Below are 20,738 nucleotides of genomic sequence, written 5' to 3'. Positions count from 1 at the left end.
ACAAAGAAGAGACACAGAAATGAACTCTTTCATTGCATGCACTGCATTAGGATGAAACCAGCACACAAAATAATAGAAAAGGAAGATTACTGTCATTTTGTGTGTTGAAGTCACTTACAGACCACCTTGCTCCAATGAATGGCCTGCACAAAGAGATACGTAATTGCTTGCACTACTATATTAAGGATGAAACAAGCACACAAAGCAATAAAACAGCTACTAACACAGGAAAGATGACTGTCCTAGCGGTCATACTCTGTTGCCTCTTTATCCTGTTAAATAATACGAACTGCAGAGGAAATAAAAGAATATTGAATTCAATTGTGGTTGTAAGCTGAGGACTACACTACAGGTAACAGAAGGGACCTCTGTTTTCACCCAACCATGTACAGTCTTTTCAGGAAGGATGTCCCCCAACAAACAGGAAAGATATAGTTTTTCATCTAAGAAGTTAGATCAAGAATGAATGTCATAGGTAGATTCACAGAGCAATACATATTTCTTTTTCTGAAATTTATTCCTCAGTTCAAAAAACAGGAATATATGAATTAGGCTCAGTACTTAGGACAGACTAAGTAGCTATTCAAGAGTTAGTGGTGTCATGGTTAGAAGCAATGGTAAAGCAAGATATGGATTTAAAACCCGTAATATTTGGTCGGGCATTTCAAAGGGAATACAATACATATTTAATTTTGCACATGTTAACAGCTTCTGGAATTGTGTTTGCACAACAGTGGAAAAACAAAGATATGAAAATGAATATATATTAGAATGTGCAGGAATGAATAAATTGACATTTAAAATCAAGAAGGCTTTGAATACTTTGAATAAAAAATTCTATACTCAATCCTTTTAAATAAAATGATTTAAAAAATTCCATACACAATACATTTAAAAGTATTGAGTATAGAATTTTTTATAATGGTTTATTTTAATTTATTGTTGATAGAATCTTTTTTTAAATAGTCTGATGTCGCAACCCTTTAATACATGTTGTGGTGACCCCCAACCATAAAATTATTTTCGTTGCTACTATGTAACTGTAATTTTGCTACTGTTATGAATCGTAATGTAAATATCTAATATTCAGAATGTATTTTTATTGTTATAAATTGAACATAATAAAGCGTAGTGATTAATCACAAAAACAATATGTAATTATATATTGTGAAATATTTATTTCTAATTACAAATAAATGAAATTTTGTCTTAAAGCATGGTGTAGCACAGGGGTCGGCAATCTTAAACACTCAAAGAGCCATTTGGATCTGTTTCCCACAGAAAAGAAAACACGGGGAGCCACAAAACCTGGGTGGGTGTGGCCAACTCAACATCACTCCCACCCAGTCACATGACATCCCCCCCAGACATGCCTACCCAGGTTTCATGGCTCAGTGTTTTCTGTGGGAATAGGGTCTCTCTCTTCTTTCCCCCTCCCTTTCATTTCTGTTTTTCTCTATTTTTCCTTTCCCTTTCTCTTCTTCCTTTCTTTCTTTCTTTCTTCCTTTCCTTCCCTTTCCCTCTTTCTTTTTCTTTCTTTCTCATTGAATACGATAGCAAATCCAAAATGAAGTTATTAATTGTAGGAAATTGCTTCTCTGTAATCTTTTCATAGTGAACTCTAAGTTGATAGAAGCTGGCAAGATTGTACTAACAGCAATAGGATATATATATATATATATATATATATATATATTCTTTTGAGTTTGACAATATAATACGTTATAAATTATAAATAATCTTATTTTCAGATGCATTTTTTTGCCATCTCTGTTATTTTCTTTTTTAAAAAATCAGACTTGCTTCCAATTTGTGCCTTTTGGTAAACTGCAGTTTTCTTGGCAAGAGATCTAGCTTGCCATTGCTTTCATCATAGGTCTGAGAAAGTTTCTTTCTTTCTTTTTCTTCCTTTCTTTTCCTCTGATTTGTTTCCCTCTTTTTTCCTCTCTCATTCTCTCCCTTCAGCTCTCTTTCATTTCTTGCTCCCTCTCCCCCTACTCCCTCTAATTTGTTCCCTCTATTTTCCCTGTCTCCCAGTCTCTTTCCAGCTCTCTTTCATTTCTCTCTCTCTCTCTCTCTCTCTCTCTCTCTCCTTTTCTCTTTCATCTCTTTTTTGCATGTGCAAGCAAAATACTGTCCTGGGCTGGGATCATGGCAGTGGGGACAGCGACTCCTTTCGCTGCCGCCACTGAGAAGTGAGTAGCTGGCTGTGCTGCACAGAGAGCCATGCTGCACAGGAAACTCCTCAGCGCCAGACTCAGGTCAGCGCCAGCCATGGTCCACTTCATGTTGGCTCAGGAAAGAGCCGGAGCGGCCATCCCTGTATACAGAGCGGGGAGAGTTCCAGAGCCCTGTGCAAGGAGAGCCCTGTGCAGAGCAAGAGAACTGGAGCTCTTCCTTCCCTGCAACCAACCAGCTGCTGCTGCTGCTCCCCATTCCCCTCCTTCCTGAACCAACACAAAGGGGATCGCGGCTCGCACTGAACTGAGTCTGGCGCTAAGGAGTCTCCTGTTCAGCATGGCTTCCCTGCGCTGCGTAACCAGTTACTCACCTCATTGTGCAGTGGTGACAGCAGGAGGAAAGTCATTGTCCCCTCCGCCTTGATCCTGGCCCAGGAGGGTATTTTGCTTGTGCACCAGTGAATCAGTGAGCAGCGGGCTGGGCTAGTTTAGTAGGGACGGGCAGGGGAGCAAGCGAGCTGGGACGGAACGGGCAGGGCGAGCGAGCAACAGGACAAGCATTCTGGAACTTACTTCCGGCTCCACCAGTGGAACTCCTTCTAACTACATTTGACGAACCTCTTCTACCGAACCGATTAAACCGGCAGGAACCCACCTCTGTTATTGCCTTAAAGAAATAAATTATTTAGTGGCACTTCAGTATATTTCAGAACATGGACCATGCCTGCAGCACAATGAAAGGAAATTAAAATATTATTTTTTTAATCACATTACTTTTCTTTTGGAGAAAAAAATCCTGCATTGGATCTCTTCTTGGATGAGAACTTTCTAATGAAAAGCCTCAAATTGTACAACTGCTCTTGATTATAACATTTTTAAAAAACTTAAAAACCACTAAACATAATATAACTTAGACCAGTGATGGGAGCGCGGGCATGCACGTGTGGCACTGTCTGCTGAAAAGGGAGCACTTTCTGAGTGTGATTGTCTATGCTGCAACCAGGAAGAGGAGTTGCCCAGAGGGCATGCACGCACCGGAAAATGTACTTCCAATTTCCGGCACACTCATGTGCGCCGTCCAGCAAGTCTTCTGTTTACTGCTGTGCTTGTGCACACGTTGATAAGCTGGGTGGCATGAATGCTCATGCCAGAAAACAGAAGACCATCTCTTTGGTTTCCGGCACTGCCACATGCACAAAGGTCAGCTGATCATCGCATGCAAATGCACACAAGAGACCCGAAAGAGGAATGGGCAACGCTGCATATGCCAGGCAACATGACTCTGTGTGCCACTTCGGGCACGCGTGCTATAGGTTTTCTATTATGGACTTAGACTTTCTGACTCTTGTATTATTGCACAAGAACCAGAAAGCCTAAGTTATAGGCTTACATATTCACGAATAATCTTCTGGTATTCAAATCAAGCAATACCTATTCCCATTTGATCCTTCTATATTACTTTCCACTCTTTTTTTTTTTTTGCACAAAACCACTTTTATGCAGCTCCTTTAAAATTCCCAATATCTTATATTCCTTTCAGGTTTTCCCTGTTCCAATCCTGTCCGTTTTCTCTGTATGTCTTTCATGTTTCCTTTTCCCCCTTTATTCTTGCTTGCCATCTATCAGAGTCAGATATTTGGTAAGGGTGTTCCTAGCCTCTGCTCTACTGACTGCAATAATAAGGAACAAATTTGCAGTATATCCGTATTTCACAGTAAATGTGTGAAATGGGATTATAATTCACAAACCTAATTAGCATACTTATCGCTACAACTAAATGCAGCCTACCAAGGTGTTTGCAACTTGGATCAGCAATTATACATACACTATCAATCTATCTATCTAAGATAAGATAGTTTATTCTACTTATGCAGTGCTGGTTATGAAGAACACATAACTATTGCCTTACATATCTTCTTTAAAAGATTACCTGGACAAGTAGTATGCAACTGATATTCTCAGGCAATTACCATGCATGTTCAAAGTTGTGGTTTCTGTTTAATAGCCAGAAGATGATGACTAGATTTGATGACTAAATTGCAAATGATAAGGTGAAATAGTTTCTTTTTGTTTGATTGATTTAACTGAACTAAACTTGTAACTATATGGAGAAAATATTTATTTAAAAGTGTATTTGACTTTCTAAGCATGTTGCATTTAACCATGATAAATCTGATTTTAAAAAATTGAAATGAAATGAGAATAGGTTGTATATATATTTGCTGAATAAGAGAGGGATAATTCATTAAAGCAGATGAATGTTTTCCCAAAATATATCATTTATCATACATAGAAATTTCCACTGGAAGATTTCAATTAAATGCCACTTTTTAACTAAAATTTAAAACATTCCTTATTAAGAATGGTCTGTGAAAAGAAAAGGTAACTTTGTATTACTACGATAATAACTCAGAAAACCTAGATCTGTTTGGTTTTGGCTTTGGTTTGTGATGGAGGAAGACACAACTGTCAATGTATTAAAAAGATTAGGATCAAGGAGTGGGCAAGACTTGGCATGATGAATTAGGGGGGCTAGTATTGTCAGGAAAAGCCTAGTTTGCTCTGTTCAAAAATGTAGCTGTGATATATTTCAGAATAAAACATTACAGTCTGATCATAATGTTATCAAATGCTTGAAGATTAATATTTGAGAGTGGGTTAAAACAAGACTTACAAAGAACACAAAATATTAGGTGTCAATAGGATAGACACTGGCACAATATTGCTATTAGATTGTACTTATTTGGCTCAGCACATTAATTAACACTAGATTTGCAGAAAAAAGTTTATTTGAAACTAACATGCTGGTTGCATTCATTAAGACCAGTGTGTGATTACAATGGATGTAAAATCAATTAATAACAATGTTACTTTTGCAAGTTGTCATTATTTTCTCGGTATGATGCTGTTTTATTTTTACAGATTGTGAAGTTAAATGACAGTCTAAATTTGCCAAGTAGATTAATAGTGTATTAATAATCAATGGGTGGGCCAACATCTAGCAAGCACTTAAATTTTACTGACACCTGGATACTGGGAGATTATCTTCATTTTCATGTTTCAGTAGAAAAATGAGTCACGTGAAATCATTTTAGAGTTAATTAAATTCATTATATTAGTTTATATTATTTAAGCTCAGAACATTGCTCTATTCCTTAAACTAAACTTTTCTTATCCATATAGACTGTTTCTTTATAGAAGTATGCATTTACTTTCCTTAGATTTCCACCATTATTATCAGCATTAATATAGAATTATTAATGCAGATTTCTATGCAACACAGGCTCTGATCTTGCAAGACTCTTCTTATATTCATATATAAAAATATAATTGTCCTTTCCTGAAAATAGATTATACTCTTGGTTTATTTTTAAGAATTATTATTTAGGTGATCATTATTACTGTCATTATTACTTTATTATGCAAAAGATCTAGGACAGCGATGACGAACCTTTTTTGGCTCGTGTGCCATAAGTGGGGGGAGCACAGGCAGGTCGTGTGCAGGCGTGCCGCACCCATAATGCAATGCACGACACCCCCAGTGCACATACGCACACTACAGGCCCGAACCCCCAATTTTTGGAATGTTTTTTCACCCTCCCCAGGCTCTAGAGGCTTTATAAAACAGCCTCCCCCGCCCCCTGGAAGCCCTCCGGAGGCTTCAGGGACCTTCAGGAGGCTTCCCTGAAGCCTCCGGAGCAATCAAAACAACCCTCCGAGCAAACCGGAAGTCCATTCCTGAACTTCCAGTTTGCCAGTAGGGCTGATTTTTTGTGCTCCGGAGGCTTCAGGGAAGCTCATGAAGCCTCCGGAGGGCCTCCGGGGGGGGGCGGGGGAGGCTCTTTTCGTCCTCCTCAGGCTCCTATAAAACATCTGGAGTCTGGGGAGGGCAAAAAATGGCTTTAAAAAAGGGTGAACTCAGCTGGTGAGTGCACGCATGCACGCTGGCCAGCTGACAGGGCAGCACCTCGCATGCCCTGACAAATTGCTCCGCGTGCCACCTGTGACACGCGTGCTATAGGTTCACCATCACTGATCTAGGAGCACTAAACATTTTTTAAAAAAATAAAACGTTAGATAAAATCAAGGTGATTAAAAAAATAAAGCAAGTTATATGGAAGACTTTTCATTAGTTGCTTTATCATTTCAATACCACTACACAATATTTTTCTACAACCTGGATTATAGAAGGCTTCTGATTTAAAAAAAAAACTCACATAAAGTTCATCATTTTTCCAGCATTTTATTGAATAGGAATAAGGGCATATTTTCTTCCATTTAATTCAAAACTTGCCATATTCTATGAATTTGAGGCTATTTAATTCTATGAATTGTGCAATTCATAATTCTCTTGAGTTTTTTTAGCAGAGATCCTTAACTGTTCTATTCAGCCAAACAAGCAAAGAAAAAAAAATGCAGCAAGCCTGAAATCATTTTCTCAACATTGATAAAATTAGAGAAAAACAACAGTACTCTTCAGGTGCTGTGTGATGGCTTCCCCAGATGCCAGCTCGGAAAAGGAGGAAGAGGCAGCTACAAGGACTTTGAAGAAGGAGGAGCACCAAGAAGCCTCTGAAGACTCTGAACCAGGAGTGGAGAGGCGAGACACAGAAGAGAGATTGCTGGAGGGCCAGCTGAAGCAGGAACAAGAGAGGGGCAGCTGCAGGTGTTCTGAAGCTCTGCTGGAAGTGCGGGAGAGGGAGGTGCACAGCTGCACCTGGCCAGTGCAGTTGAAAAAGAATTGCCTCCTCTACTTGATCCATGGGCACATAGGGCAGAAAGAAGACAGGCTCAGTGGAGGTCACTGCAATTATTTGTGAGGTGTTAACCTTGTTCCTCCTGATGAGCTGTACCAACTAACACCTAGCCCAGCACAAGGAGCAGAGCAACACTGGAATCAATTTGTCTATTTCATGCATGTGTGTGCATTAAGCCTTCGTGAATTCATGCCTTGACTCTGGAATTGGATTCTTTGCTCTTTTGGGCTTTGAACTTTAGATGCCTTTTGGGAACTTTGTACCTGGATTTTGGCTTGGTGATTTTTGTTTGGATTGTGGACTGACCTAGAATTTGGTGGAGAAAGCCTGACAAATTTGGACTGTGCTCTGAGAAGGGAGAGTTGGAGTCTGTTGGGAGTTTTCACTAGTTCCTATTTGGGAAGTGATTCCAGGGAACTGGAATTGGCAAAACTCCAATAAAGACTGCAACTTTTGAGGGTGTGAGCGTGTGTGAACTGGGACAGGGCATGCTGCCTCTAACAACCAAATCCAGTACGAGCGAGTGAAGGAACCACTGCTTCCCTAAAAGAGCACTGTTGATATAACTTAAGAGCTGGTTTGTGAGATAGATACAATGTAATTCTCACCATTGTAGGCAATCAAGTTGTACAAGGGTAAATTACTCACTAATGGCACCAGAACAACTTGAGGGCTGCTCACCATTAGGTGTGTAGTGGGCTGTACACTCTTTCTAATTGTAAAACAGGACCCACCTTTATAGAAGTCTTCTGTAGAAAAAAGCCGTGAAAAATCCAGATTCAGTGTACCATTAACACATTTATCTCAATTTCCTTTTAATGTAATTTTTTTCCATTAAGCATAATTGCAAGCCCTCTTTAAAATTAATAAAGAATGTCCTAAACTCCCATGCATTTCTCTCTAAATTTAGGAAATAAAAATCACAGATCTGACCCTATTCTTGAAATGATCCCATCAACTATTTGTCTACTCACATAATTTTCAGCCTTTCTAAAATTACAAATATAAAGCCCCTGACCAAGTTTGTCTATACAATATTAATTAAATGTTTTGTTAGAAATTACTGTAGGAAATGAATACCTCTTTTAGAAATACTTATAGTAGAAACAGTTGTGAATATGTTATTGTTATACAAGTTAAAAACTTGCATCTGTTATACATGGTGTTCTAGTTTATGTCTAATGGATGCATGCTTGAGGGTCTATGTCCAATAAATGTATTGTGATGCAAGCACTACAATTCAGCACTCATTTGACTGGAATTTTAAATGAAGTACTTATTAACTCCTGGGTGCTTCATTAATTAGCCAAGACAAATAGCAAGACACAATTTTTGTGAAAACTGTCACCTAATACAAAAGAGAAGTATCTTCACACCCTGATTTTTAAAATAGAATAGATTTACATTTACATGATAAAATGTCATTTCTAATTTTTAAAAGGAATATTTACTACTTTCCCCCCAAATGGTGAACGTTTAGTTTGGATTTGTACATAGCTTACTGTAACTTGTTGAAGCAGGAAGAACACAATCATTATCAAACTTGGAATAAGTTCCTGTAGTAAAAAGAATCTTCTGTAAAAAAAATAACCAAAATTATAAAGTTTGGAAAAGATGAAAGATTTATACAATTTGAAGAGAAACCATAATATTGCATGTTGCACTTGCTATCAAATTTTGATTCCAAACCCCAGTTTTGATTCCAAACCCCAGTTTTATATCTATTAATATTTATATTAATAGAAATATATTTCTATATTTGTACATTACCTATTTACATATATTTGCTTTTACTGAGCCTCTAAGATTGGCCTTAATCATTTAATATTTTGTATATTTTAAAATAAAATTAGATATTTATTTAGCTGGTCCATATCCTGCCTTTTTGTGTAGAAGTCCAAGGCTGCATACATAGTGTTTCTATCTTTTCTGTGTGATAGGTTGGAGTGAGAGAAGATGACTTACCCAAAATCATCCTGTGAGCTTCTGTGAGGTCTACAGCATGCCTCTTCTACCAGCATGGTGAGATAGGCCAATTCTATGAGAGTGAGACAGTTTTTCAAGTACACTGGATCCATGCCATGTGATACTGCATTGTGCTCTACATAGGTAGTCCCAAGTAGAACACATTGTAGTAGTCCAGACATGAGATGATTAGGGCTTGAATGACTGAACACAGGGACTCCTTATCCAGGAAAGACTGAAACTGGCACACAACCCAAAATTTCAATCCCAACTCCTCCACAACTGATGTCAAAGTGTCAGGTACCAAAGCTCCATGCACCTATGATGTGCTATCTTGCCAAGCTTCAGCTGAAGCCTGTTGTCCCACAGTTTCCAGGCACCGCAAGAGGGCAGTGACAGCATCACTTGAGTCTCTAGAAGTGAAGATATAAACATGGATATCTTTGGCATACTGATACCTCAACCCATGATTACCTCACAAAGCAGCTTCATGTAGCTGTTAAAATGGAATGAAAAGAGTACAAAGCCCTGCAGCAAATTACAAAATGGCAGCATGGGCTGGATCTCTCATTCCCTAGTAACATCTATTGGGACTGGCCTTGGAAACAGGGTTAACCAGCGCAAGACACTGCTACCAAGCTCCAGGCCCCATAGCTGGCCAGAAAGGATACCATGACAATGATACTGAAGGCTGCTGAGAAGTCAAAGACAAAAGGATGTTGGAATACCTCCATCCTCTGTTGCCAAAAATCCAAAGTGTCTTTCCTATGGAAACAATGTTTCTGTCATATAGCCAAGCCTGAATCATGACTGAAAGCAATATAGATAATCCATTTTATCCAGGACCCTCTGAAGCTGCCAAGCAACCACCTTTTCTACCACCTCCCCCAAAATTGTCCAGCAGATGGGATCAAGGTGGCTTTTTAAAGAAGAATTGAACCAGGGTCTCCTGAAATGCCTAGAAACATTCTTTCCTGAGAGCTGGCTTATTGCCTTCTGTTGCTCTCCTCTCCTCTCCTCAGGTAGAGAGGCAGCTTTGGGGCCTGAGCTGAGTGAGGGGAAGGAAGAGATGGGGTCCATCCCAAATATGTATAGAGAGGAGAGGAGAGGAGAGCAACGGAAGGCAATAAGCCAGTTCTCAGGAAACAGAAGTCATAGTTGCTAGTCAGGCACTTCCTTGCTAAATACCCTGTTTTCCCAAAAATAAGACCTCCCTGGATAATAAGCCCAATCGGGCTTTTGAGCGCATGTGCTAAAATAAGCCCCCCTCAGAAATATTTCAACACAGCAGCAACCATTAGGTGACCATGCTCGCCATCTCCTACACCTCCAAAAAAAAAATAAGACCTCCCTGAAAATAAGGCCAAGCGCTTATTTCAAGGGTCAAAAGAAAATATGATACTGTCTTATTTTCAGGGAAACATGGTAGTAGGGGTTTAAGAGTGGCCTGTTGTCACAGACAACCATTCATTGTCCAGTGTATATCAATCAAGTTGGAATCCTTTGCCAGAACCAGGTTTGTCGGGACTAATTGCTCTACATTTGAAGTGCCAACTGAGTTCCCTTGCTTGGAAATAATAGGTAGTGAATTTGCCTCAGCTGGGGTGAACAGAGACTATTTCTGCTTGTCTTAATAATTGAAGGACTTTATATCTTGAGTTCTCATGTGAACAGAGACTGTTCTCACCCTGTTTCAGAAGGGAGAAAGACTCTCATTTGTGACTAATTATTTTTGTTGTTTGTCTATCCAACATGAATAAAGTCTGTTCCTGCCCTGTTTTAAAAAGGGGGTTGTTTTACTCATAAGTGGTTTCTCGTTGTTTGTGAAGGCTGAGTCAGAATACCAGTGAAGAATTTATCACTGCCTGGACATGCCTGCTAATCACTATCCTGGAGGCTGTCACCAACCAGGAAGGACAAGGGCCTGGTTGACAGATGATTGCAGTAATAGAGTCAAGAACCTTGTCCACTTTTTCAGATCCTACAGGATTGAACTGTTCTCAGTTAAGGGAGCAAAGTTCTTCCCCAGACATATCACCCAGATCTGCACCATGCATAGGTTCCAACTGGGTACGAATTTGAATGATTTTGTCTATCAAGTGTTGAGCAAATTTTCTCTGAATGGCCTTGAAGATGATCACCCAAGTCTCCTGTCTCAGGAGGGACTGGGTGAGTCAGAGCAGGGCCACTGGGTGACACTCTGCAGAGGCAATGAGGGTGGAGAAATAATACTGTTTCACCACTCTTACTACCAAGAGGTAGGCCTTTGTAGTGGCTCTAAGTCATGTCCAATCAGACTCATCTTTCATTTTTTATCCAGTGGCATTCTAGGAATCTCTTAACTCTTTTCAAAACCCACAACTCTTCTATGAACCATAGGGACTGTCAGGAGTGATGGATCAAAAGAGGCCACACAGGTATGAACCTGTCCAGAGTTTCAGCACTCTTTGATTCCATGTTGTTATCAAGGCTTCAGTAGGGGCATGCAGCAAAAGCCTGAGGGATATTTTTCTGTTCCCCCTTGAACCCATTCAGGTTTCTCTGTCACCATGAAAGGATGACTCAAATGTAGAAAGGGTTGGTAAAAGAGCCTCAAAGATATCAGGACATAATCTGATCATGACAGGGATAATGTTAAATTTCCCACCAGATCAGTGTCGTTGAGATATGGATCTAACATGGATTTAAATTAAAGTTTTGATTACATTACTGCCTACTCACTTGCCTTAATTGGAATGCCATTTAGGTTCAATGGGAGACCTATTGGGTGACTATATTCATGCAAAGTTTCATAAATATTTTATTTTAATTATCATTAACTGGTTGAACAACTATGAGATAATGTAAGCCTTTATAGTTGACCTGAAACTAGACCCATGTTCCTTTTTCCCATATATTTCTTCCATTCTAAATTATTTCATGCTTTTTTTCTCCAAGGAAACCCAAAACAGATTGAAAATGCAGACGGTTATGTTTTATCAGGAAGGATGAAATAGTAATAAAATATGTTCCATATATATTTCATCTTAGCACTTAGCATTTTTCATATATATCCTAGATGTTGGAGCCACACCTATTAAAAGTTGCTGATTTACAGTTTTAGGACTAAGATAAAAGAGCCAGCATGTAGTTGTTTAAATGTTGGATTAGTATAAAGGAAACCAGATTTAATTCTCTATTCAGCCATAGGATTTTATTGGATTCCTATAAAGCAATCACTGTCTCTCAGCACAATCCATCTCACTGTTGTCATGGAAAGCGGTCAGAGAGGAAATTGTTTGGCATGCTGTCTTGAAGCCTTATAAAATCTGCAATATAAACTTTACAAATAAGTAAAACAAACACAATAAAAGCTCAGAGATCCAACAGTCTTGAGGTCTAAACACATGGCAAAGCAAACCCATGCCGTCTTCTCTCTTTTATACTGGCATTTCCTGTTCCAAGAAAGAAGAGGGAAACAAGGAATCCACCTTCATAAAATTGAGGGATCCATCTGTGTGAACATTAATGAAATACTGTATATGATTCAAAGTGTGTTCTTACTATTGAAGCAAGGGTTTCCTAGACTTGTATGTTGATAGATTTTCCCTCACACCTTATTTTTTAAATAAATGGTACAAGTGATATCCACAATTGTTCCCAATATTGTTTTCATGGTGAAAACACAATGCCTACTAAAATATTATTTATATGGTACTTATGTTTGGCTGTAGAACTGCTGGATATGCTTATACTGAAGTTAATGAAAACAATGAAACAGGTATTAGGAAGTTGTTTCAGCAAAGGAAATCAATAAAAGAGAACTGGAATCTTCCAATTAATGGAAGGGTATTTGAATTTGTACCCAAAAGTTGAAGCGAGCTTTTAAAGACTTTCACTGAACTGCATTGCTTATCTCAATTGGATAGAGTACTACTTTCCAGTATTTCTTCATTGAGATAAAGTTGAATTAGGCTTGATTTTTAGAATGGGCCATTGGCCTTGCTCGCTATAAAAAGTTCTGCCAAATCTACAAAAGGAATGTGAGAAGAATGTGGAGAGAAAATATTTTAGAAGTTTGAAGAATAAATTTCATGTACAAATGGAATATATCATCAATCCCTTCCAGTAGAGACTGGAACTGTGGATCTTCCTTTGCAGTGAAATTTTATATTCTGACAACAAAAGGTTCACAATCTGAAATATTGTCTCTTACAATGCAGGTTGAGGAGAGATGTTCTCAGAATAAATAATCATTTTAAGTCTTTAAAAATAAATAATCATACTGTCTGTTTAAAATTTATGCCTATCAAATATTCTCAAAACTTCAGATATTATTATTATTATTATTACATAATAATAGAGTCTGAAAGTTAGAATTATTACATAATAGAGTCTGAAAGTTGAAGTTACTAACATTTTTTTAAAATTTTAAAATTAGGAAAAACTTTTTAAACATCCACAGGAACAAATATATCCACAAAACAAATACTATGTAATGAAATTGGGCAGAATTCCATTTATGATTTTTAATTCTTTTGTTCTTCTCATAATTAAACAATGCATATAACCAGGTAACACTTCCATATACTAAATTGACTTTTTTCCCCTATATCACACTGATACAAATGGAATAAATATAATATGAGGTAGAAATATTCGTCATGCATCCTGTTGGTTTGACATACCTATTTTGAATATCCATGTTATGAAGGAATGGAGCATCTTATTCTGGTTGGCAAAATATTTTCAATTTTATTTATTTTTCATTTTTCTGAACTGCCCATCTCCCTCAGAGAGGGACTTTTTTACATGGCCTTGAATATTTAAATTATATATTTAATTTGATTATTAAATTATTAATTTAATAATTATAATTTAATATAATTTAATAATATAGCAGGAAATATTATTTTTATTTACACTTTTTCATTCATTAATTTATCAATAATCTGAAGGACTGAATTATGTATCATCTATAGAAAGCAGGCTTTTATTGTGCTTTGAACAGGCTCATCAGTTTTCATGTTTGGTGTCCCACTATTTTTGTGGAGAGTATGAATAAAAAACTGAAAATAAATAAAAACTGAAAACAACAATATGGGCTTAAAGCCAAAAATGCTTTATATTGTCTCCAGTGGTAAACATCACACCAGAGAAAAGCTTCTGCTCTAGTGTACCACTAATTAGAAAGCCATAGGCAAGAAGCAATGCACATTTGTCATCTGGTATTACATCATAAATGTGAGTAGATCAGTGTTAAATGCAGCTAAGTGGTTGGCCTTTTATTATGGTTCTTCCCCCCTCCCTCCCCCCATATCTGCTTACCATTATTCCTTAATCACAGATGCAACCTTTCCCACTTCCGCTTGTTAATTCATGTGTTACTTATGGAACTCTGATCTTTGTGACATATTTATCCTTTGGCCTGACATCAAATCATTTTTAATACATGATCTGTTTAAAGGCGGCCTTTGCCCAGTATTCTTCCTTCCAAATCTCTGACACACTCACATATGCATTTTTTATTGTTCTCACATATTGCTTATCACTCTGCATGATTACCGCTTTGAAAGCACAGCAGATGGGGTTCCTGCTTTGTGATGAAACAGATGAGATACTCAAATCGATTGCTTTATCAACAATCAGTTGTAGATAAAAATCATTTTAATGAGGGGAAATTAATGGTGTTTGCAAACATGATGTTAATTAAAGAGCATTGCTTAGGATTCCCTCTTCTTTTTTCCCCCTTGCAACACAATTTTTGTTACCCATGACATCTTTCATTATTGACTCATGCCCCAAAGAAAATGCGATTAAAATCTGCTTTTGTTTGATGTAGCTTTTATTGAAGAAAGGAATAGATCTTTCTGAAGTGTCCTGGTGAGATGAAAGTCTAATTATCTCTGCAAATGAAAGGAAAAGCTTTAATTAGGTCTGCACTGAATCTCTGCACTGTGAATTTGTGCATTGTGATGGATGGAGCTTACATGTCCTCAGTGGCTAAGGTTGAAATAATGAAAGAAGAGAAAACGTAACCTGCTCCCATGATTCAACAGGCAAGGTTGAGCTGGAGGTACACCTGTGTTACATGAGTGTGCCCAGAGCAGCTGCCATAGGCCATGTTTCAGTGCAAGGCATTCAGCTGTTCTACAGCCCCCTCCTGAGCTTTGATCTTTTCTCAGACAGCAGGGGACCTAACAAATCAAGCTTTTCATGTTTCACTCTTTCACTCTCTTTTGCTTCACCATTCACACTCTAAATCCAAAGGGAAAGACAAAATATTGTCTTTTTCTGATGCTATAATGATCAGTAGCTTAGATGACTCGTTAGCATTATGCTTTACATGAGCTATTTTAAGGTTTGCAGGACATAAAAATGGGAAGGGGGAAATAAGTCTCTGTGCGTGTACGTGTAATTTCTTATTTTGATGGTTAGTTAACTGTTTATGATTTTAACATTATTCTTTAGCCTAATACATAATTTCTAAATGCATTGTTTTTTCTGTAGGACTCTAATGTCCATCCTGGTGAGAAAGATGACATTTAAGGATATTGTTATGATTCTAATGGCCCCAGGAGGAAATTCTAAATGATGACAAATAATGCAATAACCCAATTTTATACCATCTCCACTCTATTTTTACTACGCTGTTTGAGGCTTACTCAGTCTTCCTGTAGTCCAGCTGATAGCAGAAGGTCAAATTGCTACTTATTCACATCACTTGCAGCTAACACTTTCTTTGTCGGGAATCATAAAGCACCTTTGACATCAAGGGCAGTCAAGGGGATTACTTGCACACCTTTCCAGACAGGATAATGAGGAAGATGGGAAAGGGAATTGAAGACAAATTTGGATCAGCAGGAGTACATTGACCTTTCATTCTTATAGTTATAGTGTTTGGTATTGTTTTACAAAGAATTAGTGTAATTGTCCGCCTTCTGCAAAACCAGGTGTTCCCCAGCAAGCTAATCGTGTGGAAGAAGGAGAATGTGCGATAAATAGGATAATTGTGACCTCTATAATTGTTTTCTTAGCTGGTTTAGAAATTAAAATGTGGTGTTGAACTTCAGTGTAAATATTTTTTTTTATTTCCACTTGCAGTTAGAAAGCCTGAAAATGAATGTGATTAGTTATTTCACCAGTGCGGACTATAATTTGGTCTGTGTCAAAAAAAAAGCAGAATTTTCTCATGAATTTGGCTTTTTATTATTCTGTTACAAAGTTAAAACTAGAGTTCTTTGCACCAAACCTGTGTATTTTTTCATAATCGGCTTTAAATATGCATAAACCAATATCTTCTATGTATGTGTCTTAATATAGACTTAGCTTTCTGTTAATCATTTTTTTCCTTGTTTTATTTATTTTTAGTTGAGATACAAAATCCAGGAAACCTTACACTGTATATAATTTACTATGCTGTACTTTATTATTGTATTACTGTAAATAAAAGACACACATAGAAAAATGTAGTGTTTAAATCCATACATTAGTTGGGGCAACACTGGGTATGAAATGAGTCCAGTATTAAAGCTTAATAATGCCCCAAGTAATGTTGATACAATAATTTCCTGAAAGGGAAACATTTTTGTAGGGGTGATCTGGATTCTAATAGGCTTTCCAATATCCTGATAGAGCTGATTCTGAGCAAATGCACTTTACTGTAGACTAAACTCTTACCCAGTCATGATTTGAAGATAGCCCCACTATATAAAATGAATTGTTGAATTAAATTGCCCTTACCCTTAGACATTTATAAACTATGAAAATGGAACAAGATATTTGGTTGCTTTTTGGGAGTGGAAACTTTTGAGAGGAAAAGCAATTTATTTGCCTTTTATGTTTGTTTTGAAAAACTTTGTAATGTCTCATTGAGATCAATGCATATTCCTGTTCTTCAGGCTTCCAAGCTACATCACTGTTTCCTGAAGAAAATTGGCTATCCTGTAGCATATTTCTGTGAATGTTCTAGACTACAGAACATTTACTGAAAGCTGCAAGGTGCTTTGCCAATTGATTGTAGAACCCCTTAAAAGCTGTGAAGAGGGGAAAAAAAGAATTGTCACTTTATCTGAAGTTCAGGAAGTTTACAAAGTAAATATATACATTAAACTATCTTCCTCAAGTTCACCTCCCAATCATCAAAAATCTTTTATCTTTTTTCTCCATTCCTGAAACAAAAGATATGACACAGCGGTATATGAGGAACATCGTTCATACTATATAGCTATGTTACACATATATTTTCTTCTGTGCAGATGATTTTCTGATTTAAAAAAGAAGTAATAATGAAATACATGACTACACATTTTTATTAAAGATTATTGAGCTAAATATAGAAGCCAAGTATAGGTGTTCTTGGGCATGAAATAATTTTAAGATGCTACTGTGTACGGTAACAAGATAAAATATTTTTATCATAAATGAAAAGAAATAGATACAAGCTGTATTAATAATGGTCGCTCATTCATATATATGCCTTGTGTGATATACATATACATATATGAAAAAAAATGTAAAAGGAAAAAAGCGAGAGTTGAGGTCAGGCTGAGCTAGTTGCTGCCTCACCGTGGATGACTCTGCTTAACTGTTTAAAAAAGCCTCTAAAAAAGCACCCTCTACTATGAGGCAGGAGAACTGCATGCCTCATCTAGTCTGATTTTAGGTGTTTTATGGTCAGACAGAACAGAGTTAAGCAAGGGTTAAAAGCCTATAAATTCCTGTTGTAAGTGAGGCACACAGTTCTCCTGCCTCATCGTAGAGGGTGCTCGTTTGGGCGGGGCTTCTTCAGAGGACCCGAAGCAAGAGCAGAGTTGAAATTCTCTTTGAAACAGCTCTTGGAAAAGGTACGTGTGGGTCGGAGGGAGGGGGAGGAATTCAAACTTCATCCTCCTGGTGCGGGGCTTTGGGCAAAGGCTGGAGGGAAGGACTCTGGCTTGCTTGTGCTGCTCTCCCTCCCCAGTCCCCAAGTGTAGTTTGATTGCAGGCAGAGCCACATTGCCTTTTCAAACCTGTAATCAGTGAAGCTGGGCTGGATCCTTCCGGGGCTGGGGGAAAGTGTGTGTGCTCCAGTATGGCTCTTTGACTGGCTTCCTGCCTCCTCCTGTGGTCTCCTCGCTGGTGCTCTTCCCTCCAATCCAACTTTGTGTGTATGTGTGTCTGTGTCTGTGTGTTTGAGAGCGGGGGGAGGGAGGGAGAAAGGGAGGGAGGAGAGGAAAGGAGAAGAAAAAGAAAGAAGGAGCAAAGGAGAAAAACAAATGCTGTCACTTTAAATCGGAACTGAGCATGCCTGGCTGTGGAATTCTGGGAGTTGAAGTCCACAAGTCTAAAAAAATTTGAAACCCACCACTGTGTCAGTGCCTCACCAGCCATAAACCTCACCGCACATCACTGATACATACACACACACACACACACACACACACATATCAGTAATATGTTGAGAATGAACAAAAGGCACTGCTGAAATGCCATTGGACTGCATACTTTCTGATTCTGTCAAACAATATGTATCAGATTCCATGCAATATTCTAAGTGCTATAATTGAACATATTATAGCCAATAAATGAATAATAGATTGTCTTTTCTATGGCAGGAGGTCGTGGACTGATGGCTCTGGTGAAAGAATTCCATGCTACCTATATTGTATTGAAGTTGGCATGAGTATATCAGATTGAAGATCTGAACCAAACTGTCATATATATGGTAAGATTGCATTCTTAGATCTAATTTGATCTAAAAAGTGTACAGTTTCACAACTGAAATTATGATTTAACTTTTCTGTATATTGTGAAATTAATGTAGTTTTATCATGTCTTCTGACTGGCAATTGACATTAATTAATTATCAATGATACAATTTTATGAAGTGATATCAGGTTTATGTATTTTAGGGTGGTTATAGAAGCATAAGAGCATTCATCCACTGCCTTTCATACAATATGGTGACCTTGTATTTTTTAATTAGATTTTTGAGTGTTTTGAGTGTTATGTTGCTTACTTTTTGGAAATATTGTGATGACACTAGTAGGTTCTTTGTTTGAAGGAGGATTGTGTTGATTTTGAAACACTTTCACGTTTTTAGAGATGCCCTTTCTTCTGCCTTGAGGTTCTGTTTCTGCATCTGTTTTGTCAGAAGTGTACTTCTCAAACATACATTTGGTTCTCATTGTTTGGTCCAGCTGTTAAAAAATTGAAGTTGGTGGGCATTCTCTATATTATAGTTGAGTCCATATGGAGGATGCTATTTCTCACTCATTTTGGACCATATTTTCCTTATTGGTTTTCAAATTTAATGGGTTTTTTTTTAGCTTGTTTTTAATGAGATGATTTTGATAGTCATTGTTAGTATCTTTCTGAATTTGTGGTTCATTCTAATTTCTCTTTTAAGCCATTAATGCTTCATTGGTATTTATGCAAGCAAACATACACAATTATCAGCTACATCATTTTATCCCTATTCTGTTCTGTTATTTTTTCACAGTTTATTGGAGATCTGTATCTTATCTTGGTTTGCATGGTCTGCTATTGTAGATGTTATGCAGAAAACTTGGTTGTGTGCTTAGTTCTGTATTAAGCTATATAAGATCCCAAGTTGTTTCAATATAATATAGCTCAGGATTAAATTGTTAAATTCTATGTTTTAATTTTATGTCAATTTTTAAAATATAATTTAACAAATGTTTTAGCCTATACTAATTGAAGTTTAATTTTACTTTATTGAGAAGAGTTGTATTCTGCTTTCAAGTTAGAACACTTGATTAATTCTATCGTCTGCTTCCCTGGATATATACATAACGTACATAAATGTTTCTTCAATTGTATTTTCTTATTTTACAGTTCACAAGAGATTCTGGACTTTTAAAGATGAGTTTAAAAAAAAGATATGTTTTAAATCATCTACAGGTAGTCCTCAACTTACAACAGTTCATTTAGTGACTGTTCAAAAGTATAAAAGCAGTGAAAAAGTAACTTTTGACCATTTTTCACACTTATGACCATTGCAGCATCCCCGTGGTCATGTGATCAAAGTCAGATGATTGGCAACTGACTCATATTTCTGATGGTTGCAGTGTCTTGGGGTCATGTGATCAATTTTTGCAAACTTCTGACAAGCAAAGTCAACGGGGAAGTAGATTCACTTAGCAAGTGTGTTTTACTAACTCAATAACTGCAGTGATTCACTTAACAACTGTAGCAAGAAAGGTCATAAAATGTGACAAATTTCATTTAACAACTATTTCTCTTAGCAACAGAAATTTTGGGCTCAGTTGTCATCACAAGCTGAAGAATATATACAATAAATACACACACATTAACATACACACACCTCTGGTTCCTGTTAGTGTCCATACTCCCCAATTTTCCCACAACATTCTTTCACACTTCCAGCATTCTTTCCATCCCAAATGCCCCCATTCCCTTGGTTTTGGCAGTTGCTAGTGAGCTTCAAAGAAAGCAAAGATAGGCAGCTGACATTCAGCCCTCCTTTTCAAAGGCATTAGTCTAGGGGGTCATTGTCGGAATTGGTGTTTCTCCTCTCTGGAATGGTCAGAGTTCCCCAATCTCCACAGCTGGGGTGTGTGAACTCAACAACCTCAACCCCTTCCAACACCATTTTGCGGGGTCTCGGGGTAGACTTTAACACCTTCTTCCCTATATTGCTATGGGCTTTTGGGTTACTTTGGTGAGTCAGCAGTCGGTGGCCTGGTGTTTTTCCTTAGCACACTTAAAGTACCTGAGGAATTAATGTTTGGGGCTGGTATTTCATTCAAGTAATCTTGGAGCATCCTTCATCACTTGGGGGAAAGTGGCACCATCTGCGGTGTTGCTGCTGTGGGACCTGGCCAGGTAGCTT

The 20,738-nt window shown here is 37.6% G+C and overlaps 1 protein-coding gene across 13 annotated transcripts in view; it reads left to right on the top strand.

Annotated features, from left to right (window-relative positions):
• Positions 1-20,738, top strand: part of TENM3 (teneurin transmembrane protein 3) — a 1,436,054-nt gene that overhangs the window by 553,505 nt on the left and 861,811 nt on the right. For 3 of the 13 annotated variants that reach the window (XM_081959141.1, XM_081959139.1, XM_081959142.1), the window contains exon 4: positions 18,478-18,587. The exons of the other annotated variants lie outside the window; for them this stretch is intronic. The gene's annotated coding sequence lies outside the window, so the exon portion shown is untranslated. The remainder of the gene's footprint in view (positions 1-18,477; positions 18,588-20,738) is intronic. 13 annotated transcript variants of the gene reach the window in all.

The sequence above is a fragment of the Natrix helvetica genome, assembly GCF_964273705.1.
Source record: "Natrix helvetica genome assembly, chromosome: 7".
Lineage (NCBI taxonomy): Eukaryota > Metazoa > Chordata > Lepidosauria > Squamata > Natricidae > Natrix > Natrix helvetica.
This window is presented reverse-complemented; position numbering and strand designations above follow the sequence as displayed.